The sequence below is a fragment of the Papaver somniferum genome, chromosome 6 (assembly GCF_003573695.1).
Source record: "Papaver somniferum cultivar HN1 chromosome 6, ASM357369v1, whole genome shotgun sequence".
NCBI lineage: Eukaryota > Viridiplantae > Streptophyta > Magnoliopsida > Ranunculales > Papaveraceae > Papaver > Papaver somniferum.
The window spans coordinates 179,699,257-179,712,813 of record NC_039363.1 but is presented as its reverse complement, the minus strand read 5'-3'; positions in this window follow the sequence as shown (position 1 = coordinate 179,712,813).

Sequence of the window (13,557 nt, the reverse complement as noted above, 5' to 3'; positions counted from 1 at the left end):
ATGGACCAACATCTATGCTAAACCTGCCATCCACGAAGAAAGGGTTCACTATATATATATCAAGAAAATTTATTATTTAAAATAATTAGTCATAGATAGATGAAAAGGCAACAACCTTTGATGGAGGAAATCACGGTAGTTGAGCATAAGGTCATACTGAGAAGTCTTTCTCTCAAAACCAACCACTTCCCAGAGCTGAAGGTAAAGCCATAAAAATAAATACACCAAGTTAAATAAGTTAGTTTAACATTGTGGTGAAATCATATCAGTAACGATGGATTAGTACGTACCTGTAAGTCCTGGCGAACAAATATGCTAGTTGTCTCTTTAAATAATCATTCACCAATTCAGCTACATCATTGGACCTCGGTTGTATTGTGATCTTACAGGAGGAAATGAGTGACTGAGTTAAGTCCTTTACTTTTTTTATCTAAAGCCCCAAGCTCTTACTTCTTAGAAGTCACTTCATCATGTTCATCTTGGAAATGCAATCAATCAGCCACATTGGAGATACCCCGGCGTACCTAGGAAAATGAGAACTACACAACACATTCACACATTGAGAGAAAAATTATCCTGGTTTTCTGTTCTGTTCGCATGTGAGAGGAAGGGCCTCATAGTACGATTTCCAATACATCATTTATTTATATACACACGATACATCAACAATGAGAGCAATAAGATTGATAAAGTAATAAGTCACTACCCACCGCCAACAAGTTGGGTGCCATTGCAATGAGATGGAAAAATCGAGAAGGGAAATATAACCAATAATTTATAATCACTTACTTGTGTTTCAAATGCCAGGTTTTTTCCCACTACCAAGATTCCCAGATCTCATAGCATTGGAAACAAACGTAAAGGCAACACAAGCGTTTATATTTGTGAAACTATAAAAAAAGATGAAGCATCACATTAATAATTCACACTAGGTGTCATATTAAGCTCTTCTAACTCAATAAAGAGCATTACCTTCATAACAAAAAACACAAATAAGTAAAGAAGATTACGTGCGATCTTTTCTGCCTCAGATGCACTAACTGCAATTTAGCATGTTTATACACAAGCATCTATTGCAAGTACCTTGCTTTGGCTACTCTGCACCCAAAACGAAGCTCAAAGTCAGTGGATTATTTTTTTAAATAAGAAAGTCATCAAATAAATGAATAAACATGAAGCGTAACAACATGTGAGAGGCAGGGTCGCATAGTACGATTGCCAATACTTCAACTATCCATATATGGTGGCTCTCTAAAAGAGTCACATAAATGATTCCTGCAAGTGCACAGGGTCTGTTGTAGTGAGTGTGCAAGGAAGGGTCGAACCACAGAGACTTGGGTGTGAATTGAAGTGATGAAACAAGTGACAGTGAACAAGAAAATTCAGAGGCAGTGAGCCAAAGGCAGTGACAAAGAAACAAAGTGGAAAAAGTAGTGAAGAAAATGAAAACAGTGGGAATGGAAGTGTATGGAGATGGATGAGAATTCTCTTTCACCTAGATAGTTAGCCTAGGATAAATCCTTGTCATGTGGCTAGTTAACTACCTAAAATCCTTAGACTAACCCCTAGCACTGCCTATCTGATTAAAGCATAAACAATCACAGGTCATTTAGGTTCCTAGGTTTCTAACTAATATGGTTTGTTCATCCCTTAGATTATTACTAACTCCTAGCATTAATGGTCTGTTTAAAGCACCACTAATCACAAGCCAGTGAACCCTTGGAATGTCACTAACCTAAGTGTTTTGAGCTCAACAGGGTCTAACCCAAATGGCTAACCAACATGGTTCAATGGTCTTCTCACCCTAGTGGTGAATTAGAACATGCTGAAGTTAGGAGTTTTCATGTTTGTCAAGCATTAAGACTCAAAACAAGAACATGTGAGTCAAACAGGGGAATTACATGAACATTAACGTACACAAGAACATGAACATAACATCAGAACAAAGTTTAGAACATAAGAACAAAATTTAACAGTGAAGAACATGTACTGATAGTATTATGGAATTGAAATTGAAATTAAACATGAAATTAACCCATTTAGGGGGTATCTCGGATGACCCAAGAACACCTTAAACATTCTACATCAGTTTCTATTTATAGCTTACATCAAATCCCTAATTTCTAAACCCTAAAATTTGGGGATTTTCAATTTCTCTCACCCATTTGCGAATTCAGCTCGACCCATGCTTTATCTTCTCTTCCTCCTGCTCCTGCTATGTTTCTAGCTTGATTTGTGTCATCAACTGCACACTCTAGGGTTCAGAGAGGAAGAGTGTGAGATTGATGGAACAACTCGGCTAGGAGGATAGGGGGCTAGGTGGTAATGATGGTTTGGAGTATGGTGAGATAGGATGGTTGTGGCAGGGGAAGTGGTTGCGCCAGAAGAGACAGTGGAGGTGGTGGCGATGGCAGGGTATGGGGGTGGAGCAGTTGCAGAGAAATGAGGAGATGGGGGAGAAGTCGATGGAAATGGGATTAGGGTTCGTTTGGTTGAGGGTATAGGTTTCTGATGCTAGGGTGTGAGGCGGAGACATCAAGAGTTGATGTACGGGGACGAGAATCCGTTGGATTATCCCATATAGATTGACTCGAACGGCTAAGATGAACATGTATGTAGAGACCGTTGGATGATTCGATACAACGAAACCGATGGCTACAGATGGAGCTAGGTACTATGGTGTTTGACAGGAGCTTTGGATTTTGATGCACAATGATGAGGTGGTTGTTGGATGATGAGATGGATCCAATCTGACGGCTCTCATGGAAATGGGTATGGATAATGGAAATGGATTTGGGTAAGGGTTTTGGGCCTTGGGTATGCCAAGTCCATATCTTCTTTAAGAACAATTCTTCCTCTTCAAGCCCACTTCTAATTGATCCGGCTCTTGCAAACATCATTCTTCGCTGCCTTTCTGCGGGAGTGTTTGCCTTTTCTTTGCTCTTTTTGCTCCGTGAGTTAACCAGGCTTTATTTAGTACCTAAAAATACAAAATTAATTAATAAAAATATTTATTCTTGAAAACAATGAAAATACAGAATATGGGATAAAATGTAGAATTAATGCACAAAAGATGAGTTAAATGCCAAGAAAAATATATAGAAATATGCACTTTTTAGCACTCATCAAATACCCCCAAACCTGAATTTTACTTGTCCTCAAGTAAAACAAAACTAAGGAAATCCTACCTATACCACTGTCGCTGGTCTCTCGATTGCATTTAGCGAATGCAATAAGCCTTTTAAACCACTAAGTGTCCCTAGTGGACGAGTTGAAGTCTCGTGAAGGTTTGCTTAGAACGTACCTACAAAGTTCTAGGCCAAAATATAAGCTCAGATTCCATGAAATGTGACATGTGCAAGACAGGTTAAGCTCACAGCAAAATGGAGATGTCAATCTAGCTATCAAAGGCACAATCCTAGCACTGATAACAAATAAAGACATGTGATAAGAGTGTAAAGTGTATCTACACATGTGTAAAGAAAGATCGGATGTTATGACTACTAATCACCAAGAGATAGTTTCTCAGGCTAAGAACCGAGGTTGAAATCTAGCTAGCTGTCCGGACTTTACGAGAATTGTGAATGAGTTGGAGGTATTTCACAATTACTCGCGTTGTACATCAATGGCATACACCCTTCCTTGCTTATAACACAAAAACACAAAAGATGACTCTTTACATGACTTTTATTTACATTGACTACTCTCTTTTTATTTTTGGAACAAGAGAGGATGGAATTGATAAATACTTGATTTTTTTTTTCTGATATTTTTCTGAATATATATATCGTTTTTTTTTTTTTTTTTTTTTTTTTTTTTTTTTTTTTTTTTTGATAAGGTAACACTTTTGATACATAATAAAAAGAAACAAAAAATTACATGACACTTTGCAAGAGGTAGCCCTTTTGATGCACCCAGTTAAATTCGATGGTTGTCTTTCTTAATGTAACCTCCACCTTCTATCCCAACCAACCAAAGAACAAGCTAGTCAAGTTTCGTTCAGTATTCTAAAGTGATTGGCAACTAAAACTTCCGATAGAACACCTCAAGGATGAGGCTATACATGTATTGGTAGATCGTGCGCGTGCAAGTTTCTTATCACTATGTGAATTGTGCTAGAATCAGGGTGCCTAAATATCTAGACTAAGATCCAAAAATTACATATTTGCACAAGAGTCAACATTTCAAGGTAAATGAGCTCGATTTTTATGATTTTTCAATTTTTTAATTTTTTATTTTCAATTTTTCAATTTTTTCAAAAAGAAGGAGTTCTTGTTTTCAATTATGGCATATTATCAAAGTATCTACTTTTCACCCCCAAACCTAAACTAAACATTGTCCTCAATGTTTCAAAATATGAACAAAATTATAATACAACATATGAAGAGGATCATGTGAGTAGAGAAAAAGGAAAGAGAATACCCGATTCGGCGAAAGCAATATTAGAACTCCGTTATTCAAGGCAAAATCCAACATATTCAGCCGAGATCATATTGGATTAGCAAAATATATACAAAAGAACAAAAGGGTTTTAAAAATTTTATCTACTGGATTATATACAAAAAATTCACCATACACTAACAATCTAAAGAGTTGAGGATCAACCCAAAAGACAAGTGTAGAGGTTTCAACAGCTTCACACAAATATAACAGGAATAAACGCAAGTGAAACTGTGAAACAAAATGAGCTACCCCCAAACCTGGATTTTTCAATGATAAAATTTTGGAACAAAATCTCGCAGTTTTGGGGGTTCATCATGTACAAGGTCTAACTCAAATGAACTTGCTAGGGACGGGCAAACATGCTAATTCCAACTGTGGTTCCTTAAATGTATTATTAGAAGCAAAATAGTCCAAGAGGACTTGAGAAGTACACAGTTCCAAACCTAGATTAGGACTTCAGAAAAGTCGGTTTGACAATATGGGTACAAACCAAATCTAGGTTGGGTGGAAGGCCATCAGATTGTGACTTAGTAGGACGATAGGCACATCATTATTAATCACATCAACATCTCCTAAGTCTTCTACACGTGTCACAACATGCTCACAATCATCAAACAAATTATCAAGTCCCAATCAGAATCATCATCATCAGAAGAATTATTCTCATGCATCGCAAATCAGGAGAAATATCACAATGTGACCTAGGTAGAGAATCAGACACATCAATTATATTTTCATGCATAATAACATTAGTGTCTACAGAAGATTCAACTATTCCTATGTCATGCTCATCTTCACAGAATAATTGTACGAATCCCATGTCAATATCAAAATCATATGAATTACAATGAGTATTAGAAAAAACAACATTCATGAAGGTCGAGGGAGAAGCCATATGTTATTGAACCAACAGGTTCCACAATATTTTCATGTTCTTCTAACATATCATCGTAATCATCATAATCATCATCATGGTAGCATGCATATTGGTCCTCATTAACAGTGGTGGTGTCATTAGTCGATTCATGTTCCTCTAAATTAGGTTCATATTCAACATCATTTACATGAATGGGACTAGACACTTCATTAGGGACAACATACATTTCCTCATGAATTTCCTCCTTTTGTAGGTGAAGCAAAATCTGATCTAAATATGCCTGAATTCGTGATGTAGATCTATCGAAGTTTTGCTCACTAAGTGCTTCTATGGTGGAGTCTAAGTTCATGGGAGTACAAAATTCTTCATGTTCAAATTGTGGTGATTGGTACATGTGTGCATGGTCATTAGGGTTTATAAAAGATTGATCGCAACCCTCAAAGGTTTGATTATGGTCCCAATGACTACCAGCCTCACAATTTATGGACATTTCATACCTTGGATTTTCTCTAGATTGCCTAAAATTATGCAAAATATAACAATTCTCAACAGGGTGGTCTAAACTACCACATGCGGGACATGCATAGATTTCAGGTTGCCTAAGAAAATTAGATGTGACAGATTCCTCATGTGATTGCATTTCTAAAGCTGCGATTCGAGCTTCTAATTGATCCACAAGAGATGATTGTGTGAGTGAGGCATTAGCAAAATGTTCGTTTTCACGTTGTGATGAATGATGCATGTGTGAATAGTCATTAGGGTTCATGTATTGAGGCTCGGGACTTTGAAAATGTCCATAATAATTCCTATGACTATTGACATCATGGTCTATGGGAGGCTCATGACGTAGAGTATGTCCATACGCAAGTTCTCTAAGGGATTTGTTGTATTCCCCAACTGTAGACCAAGATCTAGACATGATTGGGCTCAAAATCTAAGTAACTATGTTACAAAGCCCAAAATTTGGTTTTTAATGGGTTTTCAAAAATTTGGTTTTTTATGGGAAAATTTTGGTTTTGACGGGTTTGAAAAAGAAATTTGGTTTTTAATGGGTTTTAGAAATTTTTTGGTTTTTTAAAGGGAGCAAAGCCCACATTGATGGAGGATGCACGGCCCAGCTGAGAAGTTTGGACGAAGCCCAACTAACGAGTTGAAATCAGTGAGACGAGGCCCAGCTGCGAGTTTTTTTATTGTTGGGCTCTCAGTTAGCCAAAGATCGAGGCCCTAGCTGTTGGGTTTGGGATTTGTTTTAAAACTTTGAGTTTTGTAGGCCCACTGTTGGTGAAGCCCAAAATTTGTTTTTAAAACTAAGCACAACCTTGTTTTTGAAATTTAGTTTTGGCCCATTTTTGTCTTGGCAGGTTCAGTTAAACTTGTTTAGGTTGTTTGTTGGGTTTTTGAAACCCAAAATTTTGATAGAGACAATCCCACAGTTAAGCTCAAATACAAACCCAAAAGTTAACTTAAATTACAAGCCCAACAAAAAAATGGAAAAAAATTATTACAAGCCCACAAATTAAAAATGGAAGCCCACAGGTTGGGTTCTCTTAATGGGTTTAGGCTTACCTTTGAAGCACAGCCCAGCTGTTCAGTTTGGTTGCAAAATCCCAGTTAGTCTTTGGATCATCCTAAGATTTGGCTTCAACACTCAAGGCCCAGTTGGTCTTTGGTCTTTCTTCTTTGGCTTATGTAGCCCAGTTGTGTTTTGGTCTAGCTATAGCAGCAGCAGACAACAACACCATATCAACTCAGCAACAGCAACAGGCTTGGCCTGGCAGGAAACATCAACAGCACCAGGCAGCACAGGTAGGCTTCAGGCAGCAGTTCTGGCACCAGCAGCAGCAATCAAGGCTCAGCAGCAGGAGCATATCAGCAGCAATCAAGGCTCAGCAGCTTCACCAGTTCAGGGCTTGGGTTCTAGCTGCAGCTTTGGTCCAGCAAGTTTCAGCCTTAGCAGCACAGCAACAAGCCCAGCAGCTCACAGGAGTCTTGGCCTGGCACAAGCAGGAGCACCACAGCAGCAGAGGCAGTGAACAGGAAAGAAAGCAAAGAATGCAGGATGATGCAAGAAATGCAAAAATGCTTATACTAAGATGCTTATACTAGAAGTGCAATGCAAAAATGATGCAAGACACAAGAAAAACTTAACACACAATGCCAAGTCCCCGGCAGCGGCGCCAAAAACTTGGTGGCTCTCTAAAAGAGTCAAAATGATACCTGCAAGTGCACAGGGTCTGTTGTAGTGAGTGTGCAAGGCAGGTCGAACCACAGAGACTTGAGTGTGAATTGAAGTGATGAAACAAGTGACAGTGAACAAGAAAATTCAGTGGCAGTGAGCCAAAGGCAGTGACAAAGAAACAAAGTGGAAAAAGTAGTGAAGAAAATGAAAACAGTGGGAATGGAAGTGTATGGAGATGGATGAGAATTCTCTTTCACCTAGCTAGTTAGCCTAGGATAAATCCTTGTCATGTGGCTAGTTAACTACCTAAAATCCTTAGATTAACCCCTAGCATTGCCTATCTGATTAAAGCATAAAAAATCACAGGTCATTTAGGTACCTAGGTTTCTAACTAATATGGTTTGTTCATCCCTTAGATTATTACTAACTCCTAGCATTAATGGTCTGTTTAAAGCACCACTAATCACAAGCCAGTGAACCCTTGGAATGTCACTAACCTAAGTGTTTTGAGCTCAACAGGGTCTAACCCAAATGGCTAACCAACATGGTTCAATGGTCTTCTCACCCTAGTGGTTAATTAGAACATGTTGAAGTTAGGAGTTTTCATGTTTGTCAAGCATTAAGACTCAAAACAAGAACATGTGAGTCAAACAGGGGAATTACATGAACATTAACGTACACAAGAACATGAACATAACATCAGAACAAAGTTTAGAACATAAGAACAAAATTTAACAGTGAAGAACATGTACTGATAGTATTATGGAATTGAAATTGAAATTAAACATGAAATTAACCCATTTAGGGGGTATCTCGGATGACCCAAGAACACCTTAAAAATTCTACATCAGTTTCTATTTATAGCTTACATCAAATCCCTAATTTCTAAACCCTAAAATTTGGGGATTTTCAATTTCTCTCACCCATTTGCGAATTCAGCTCGACCCATGCTTTATCTTCTCTTCCTCCTGCTCCTGCTATGTTTCTAGCTTGATTTGTGTCATCAACTGCACACTCTAGGGTTCAGAGAGGAAGAGTGTGAGATTGATGGAACAACTCGGCTAGGAGGATAGGGGGCTAGGTGGTAATGATGGTTTGGAGTATGGTGAGATAGGATGGTTGTGGCAGGGGAAGTGGTTGCGCCAGAGGAGACAGTGGAGGTGGTGGCGATGGCAGGGTATGGGGGTGGAGCAGTTGCAGAGAAATGAGGAGATGGGGGAGAAGTCGATGGAAATGGGATTAGGGTTCGTTTGGTTGAGGGTATAGGTTTCTGATGCTAGGGTGTGAGGCGGAGACATCAAGAGTTGATGTACGGGGACGAGAATCCGTTGGATTATCCCATATAGATTGACTCGAACGGCTAAGATGAACATGTATGTAGAGACCGTTGGATGATTCGATACAACGAAACCGATGGCTACAGATGGAGCTAGGTACTATGGTGTTTGACAGGAGCTTTGGATTTTGATGCACAATGATGAGGTGGTTGTTGGATGATGAGATGGATCCAATCTGACGGCTCTCATGGAAATGGGTATGGATAATGGAAATGGATTTGGGTAAGGGTTTTGGGCCTTGGGTATGCCAAGTCCATATCTTCTTTAAGAACAATTCTTCCTCTTCAAGCCCACTTCTAATTGATCCGGCTCTTGCAAACATCATTCTTCGCTGCCTTTCTGCGGGAGTCTTTGCCGTTTCTTTGCTCTTTTTGCTCCGTGAGTTAACCAGGCTTTATTTAGTACCTAAAAATGCAAAATTAATTAATAAAAATATTTATTCTTGAAAACAATGAAAATACAGAATATGGGATAAAATGTAGAATTAATGCACAAAAGATGAGTTAAATGCCAAGAAAAATATATAGAAATATGCACTTTTTAGCACTCATCAATATACACACGATACATCAACAACAAGAGAAATAAGATTGATACAAGAAATAAGTCACTACCCACCGCCAACAAGTTGGGTGCCATGGAAATTTCCCCTGGGTTTATCATTACTACTAAAACCAGCCACCACCTCCAACAACAAAAAGGCTATGGCAGCAAGAACCAAATTTCCCCCTGGATTCTTTTGGCTTCGTCACCACTAGCACCAACTCCAAGAACAACTTAAAGGTCTTGGGAACCATAAGGGTACCTCCAATACCAACAACAGTTCAAAGGATTATGTATTTCTTTAAGTGGAGGAATATATAGGTGAAATGAAGTCTCGAATTCATGAAGTTTAAGGTGAAATGAAGTTTAAACTAACAAACATTCCACGAAGTTAATCAAACTCACAAAGTACCAGAAATTATAGGGATATCTTAGGACAGAAGAGATCCTATACCTATTTTAAGTTGGCTTCAATTTTGAGTGTAAATATATTTGCTACTACTGTATATATGTAAGAACACTTACTGCTTCTTGTGCATTATAACATTTTTTTGCTGGTTAATCTTTTCCCTTGGATCCGCACCATCAACAACTTTCAGAGGCAATGCTAACCTTAAAATCACTGCAATGGTAATACATATGTAATGAGAAGCATTAACTTATAGAAGTACAAATTAAAACCAAATACAAATTTAGTGTAAGAAGAATAAGGCCTCCTTAGTGTGAACCAACGAAGCCTAGTCGATGATATACCAATGTGATAACCACATAATAATCTAAGAAATATATATGAATTGTAAAATAATAACAAAGGGAAATTTTCAGCTGAAATTCATGCAACTATGAACCTACGTACATGGCTTCCATTGTTCATCGTTCTCAGGTCCTTGTAGAAAACAAAGGGTTTAGAAACCTTAATATATCAGTGAGAAATGAACTAGCTAGTGTCTTGATATGTGAGCAAAAACAAAAAGCAATTACAAATGAAAATGGGAAGAACTAAAAAGAAGGCTAAAAATTTTTACCTTAACTAAATTATGGCATATGCGATTTCCAATTAATAGGAGTTCCAGACGCAATTGATGCTCTTCCTTACTGAGAAATAGAATGTGAAACCCAATTTTATCTGCCTACGAGGAGCAAGTTCAAATCCTGGTTAATATATTTACTGCATCTTCTATAGTAACAAATTTCGCTAGTTCAAATAGGTCCTGCAATTACAATTATTTCATTTGAAGTTTAAATGGTAACAGTAGATATCCGAATCATTGAAGTTGGATTGGGAAAACATAAAAGCAATCACCATTATAGGTCGCAAAACCATGAAAGTATAGGTCCTTCAGAAATCACCATTAATGAAGAAACATAAAAAGCAATCAAGATTGGGTATAAATTTTGACATAACTGATCCAGGAAAATTACATTAGACAGTAAATTGAAAAAACCATAACTGCAGAGAAGATTGGGTATAAATTTTTTAAATAAACATAGATGAATAGGACTGAAGATTATCATGATCTCTTAGTTCCATACCCAGGTGAGAACCATTCAAAATCGAAAACAATAAAAACCCAAATCTTATAGACAACCAAACCTAAAATTGAAGCCAAATCATAAAACTAGAACAAAAAGATGACCTTATTACCTCATATCGATGCTTCAAAGTCTAATAAATGCCCTTAAATCTCAGATCGATGCTTCTAACTTCAACAAAAATTCCAACTAAAATCCATTAACAAATATAAACCTAAAACCAACATATACACAGAACAAAACGATTATTACATGCAGATCGAACTAGGGTTGCTGTGCTTCAATCGATTTTGTGAAAAGGGATCTGAAGATGATTCTGATGACTTTGTGCTCTTGATTAAGAAGAATTCAGTTAAAGAAGAGACTAGGATTTTCTTTTGAATCTGAGATGAAGTGAAGAAATTGATGGTGGTCCTGTGATCAATCTGGTTATAAGGGTTTGAAGTTGTAGTTGAACTAGGGTTCTTCAGAGCTGCAGCTCGAAGAAGAAAGAGAATGAAAGAAAAATGTGGATGAGAAAACTTTAAGGGATGATAGAAAAGGCGGATAAGGCTGAAGGGGTGGAAAAAAGAAGAAGAGGACTTGACCAAACTTTGACTTGGGCGTAAAAACAAGTCAAAGTGTTCCCGACCACATGCGCGCTTCGCATGCACGAACAACTAGCATTTGCTATTCGCAACAGAAATCTCGCGGTTGCGAAAGTAGCAACAACAGCGTGCGGTTGCGAAATATTAGCAACGGATATTAACAACAGAAATTTCGCAACGGCACTAGTGTTGTTGCTACTCTGGGTTGCTAAAACCTTAAAATGGTGTAGTGCAATCACTTATGAAGACAGGCCAAGTAGCTTGACTGTCATGGAGTGGCCTGACCAACCTTATTACAGATTTAAGTAGCTTTTCCTGTTTTGTTTGTTTTAGATTTTTGTTGCTTTTCCTTTAACCTGTATTTGTGAACTTCAATTTTTTTAACAAAATTTCTGTTTTTGTTAAAAATAAAAAAATAAAAAAATTAACTACACCTTTATCACTCTCATTCCTAAATTTATATCCGCCCTAAGGACTTTCGACTCATTTCCATTTGTAATACCATCTATAAGATTATCTCAAAATTGCATGCACGTAGGATAAAAAGATTTTCTGGATAATAACATTTCTCCTTATTAATGGGCTTTTATCTCAGGCAGGAAAATAGCAGATAACATAGTTATTGCCCATGAAATCATTCACTCTATGGAATCTGAGAGGAAAAAACAAAAGAAGAAGGGTTTCATGGGGACCAAAATCGACATGTCAAAATCCTTTGACCGTGTGGAATTAGAATTCTTAAAAAAAGTCATGTCTAAAATGGAGTTTAGTAACCAGTGGATTGATCTTATCATGCAATGTGTTGGCACTACCTTTAGTGTGGTTTTGGTTAATGAGACCCCTACCGGATTTTTTAAACCCACCAGGGGTCTAAGAAAAGAGGACTCATTATCACCATACTTATTCATAATTTGTATGGAGGGGCAATCTAGAATTTTATTAGAAGCTGGGAAAAAAAACTCATAACTGGGATTAAAATGGGTAAATATTGTCCCTCCATCTCTCACCTCTTGTTTGCTGATGTATGTCTCATTTTCACTAGAGTTGGGAAAAAGGAGAGCAAAAACTTTGTTAAGATTCTAGACCGGGGAAATTAATAAATTATGACAAGTCTGACATCTTCTTCAACAATTCTGTATCAAATACAGAGCCCAGAGAGATCCTTCAAATCCTAAAATTTAGGAGGATGACAAGTACTTGGGTGTCCCACTCTTCACCCACAAATCCAAAATTAAATGCTTCGAATCAATAATCAACAATTTAAAAATCTAGATTGAAAGGTTGGTCCAGCAGGCTTCCCTATCCGGTAGAGAGAGGAGTCATGATAAAACATGTATATGATTATTTGGCTACATACCAAATTCCCTGATTTGTAATACCGAAAAAAATAAACCAAAACATGGATAGATTGAATAGAACTTTCTGGTGGGGTCATACCCCTGTAAGCAAAGGATGGTGCCCAAAATCCTAGGGCACTGTCTACAAGCAAAAAATTTAGGGGAGGAATAGGGTTCAGAAAATTTGAACACTTTAACTATGCCATGATGGCAAAATTGGCATGAAGAATGATAAAAAAAACTCAGATGCTACGTGGATAAAGGTTATGAGAGGGAAATATTCCAGAAACTCATCACCTCTTACCATTAAGAAACCAAAAAATAATTGTTCTCGGCTATGGAAGAGTCTGTGGAACGGTTTAAAAATCATACAAGAGTTGCAATATGGGAGATTGGAAATGGAAAGGATATTCCAAGTATGGAACTATCCCTCTCCATAGCCCAAACATTATTGAGCGGTATGAAATAAAACCCTTAATCTCTAACAATAATACCAGGGTCTATGAAGTTTTCGACCCATAAACAAGGATATGGAACATGGATTCTTTAAAAAAGATTATACCCCCTCATATTGTTCAGATCATTACTTCCATTGACCTTAATCAGTATATATAATACTCTAATCGATAGGTTGGTCTGGCTGCTAAGTAGTAATGGAAATCTGACTGTAAAATCAGTCTACGAATATCTTGTCTGTGACAATGTAAATATTCCAACTAAT